This window comes from Notamacropus eugenii, chromosome 3 (assembly GCF_028372415.1).
Source record: "Notamacropus eugenii isolate mMacEug1 chromosome 3, mMacEug1.pri_v2, whole genome shotgun sequence".
Classification (NCBI taxonomy): Eukaryota; Metazoa; Chordata; class Mammalia; order Diprotodontia; family Macropodidae; genus Notamacropus; species Notamacropus eugenii.
This window is the reverse complement of record NC_092874.1, coordinates 6,304,788-6,306,780: the sequence shown is the minus strand read 5'-3', so window position 1 is coordinate 6,306,780 and position 1,993 is coordinate 6,304,788. Positions and strand designations below refer to the sequence as shown.

Sequence of the window (1,993 nt, the reverse complement as noted above, 5' to 3'; positions counted from 1 at the left end):
CAACGGAGGGAGGGGGAAGGATGCGGCGGGAACCGCATACACAAAAGTCCCTGGGTTCAGCACCAATCAGTAGCTTCAAGAATCTGAGTCTAGAATGAATCTCTTACAGGGTCCTCGCTAGCATGCCTTCTTTTGAAAAACAAACAAGCAACGAACCAGAAAACCAACCTCATGCTAACCAGTTTTCTGACAAAACACGATTCCTCCAGATTAGCTACCATTTAAACGATCCGGAGGGAATCTGGGAGCTCTGGTGGGCCTTGTCTCGCTCGGGGAGGGTGGGGGTGCACAAAGAACTGTTGTCATTATAGCAAACAAACCAACTTTTAATTTCTCTTCAGCTTGGTTTGGTTGTACACGCACTCGCTGGGCCACGGCCAGAAGCGTGGTACCCGCCAGGAGGGATGCTCAGAGCAGCGCGCACCTGCGGTGCTTCCGAGGCATCGGAGGCTCCAAGGCGGTCAGTATGGCCTCATCAAACACGTTCTTGAGGCCTTTCTGGGTGAGCGCTGAACATTCCACGTATCTGGCAGCCTTCAAGTCTCGGCTCATCTTTTCCGCCATCTCGGGGGTGATGGGCTTCTGCTTTCTCCGGGCCAGTTTGGCCAGCATAGAAGGCTCGTCTCTCAGATCAGACTGGGTCCCGACCAGCAAGTACGGAGCCTTGGGACAGTGGTGCACGATCTCCGGGACCCACTTGTGTTTCACATTTTCGAAGGAGCTTGGCCTCACCACGGAGAAGCAGACGAGGAATACGTCGGTCTGGGGGTAGCTGAGGGGCCGCAGGCGGTCGTAATCTTCCTGCCCCGCCGTGTCAAAGAGCCCCAGCGTGTGGGGCTCGGAGCCCACCAGCACCGTGACCGCGTAGTTGTCGAAGACGGTGGGCGTGTACTCCGAGGGGAATTTGTTGGTCGTGTAGGAGATGAGCAGACACGTCTTCCCCACGGAGCCATCGCCCACCAAGACGCACTTAATCGTGTTCAGCAGCGTATTCATCCTGCCCGGCCCGCTCAGGTTCAAGGGGATCTGCTGGTTGGAGATGATAATTCTGCCACTTGGCAAGGGCTAGGCCGATTCCTGCTTCAAGGAGTTGGGGCGGAAACCACGAAATGGACGCTTTCTGACTAGAGCGGCGAGACTAACCTACGGTCTCTGCTGGGGTGGGTGTCGGCAGCCTCACCGAGCGTTGGGGTCTCCTTGGCTCCCAATGGGGACAGAAGCGGCACGGGGTGTGGGGGGTGCAACGGTCCCCAACGACCCTTCTCGGAAGGAGGAGGAGACGAAAAGGAGGGGACTAAGCTCCAAAATAGCCTTCCACCCCACTCCACCCCATCCTCATATACCACTAGCAGTAAGGACCTCACCGCCCCCCACACACAAACACAGCTCTCTTCCCAGGCGCATAAAAGAGGGTGGGGGGATAAATATAAAACTATCGACACACGTAATAAAAAGCGTTTATGATGTGTGTGTGTGTTTGTGTGTGTGTGTGTGAGAGAGACAGAGACAGAGACAGAGACAGACAGACAGAGACAGAGACAGACAGACAGAGACAGAGACAGAGAGACAGAGACAGAGACAGAGAAAGAGAGAGAGACAGAGAGAGAGAGGAATGAGGATGGCTATTAAAAGTATGGAGAAGCGCACCATTGTGGCCAAATGGGTATGTAAACCACCATCACCACCACCCACCACCGTTTACTTCAAAATTTCCAAGGCCAGGGACAATGTCCTATTCAAATTTCATATCCAACAAATATGTATCAAGCACCTCTATACAATAGTAATCATAACTCCAACTCCCATGAGAAAATTCAAGTTCAAAACCCCCGGGCTGATCCTGAGACCACAGTAAGTCAGCCCAACGCTCTCCTCACAGACCCCTGAAAGGAAAGCAGCCTGGAAATCTTTGGGGGCACGAAAATCAAAACTGATCGTTAGGTACTTAATATGTTTTGTTTGGTTTGGTTTTTCAGTCATGTCCAACACTTAG

General features: G+C 52.9%; 1 pseudogene; it reads right to left on the bottom strand.

The window, feature by feature from the left end:
• Positions 1 to 305: 305 nt before the first annotated feature.
• LOC140532385 (cell division control protein 42 homolog pseudogene) lies at positions 306 to 1,389 on the bottom strand (annotated as a pseudogene).
• Between the last annotated feature and the right edge of the window lie 604 nt (positions 1,390 to 1,993).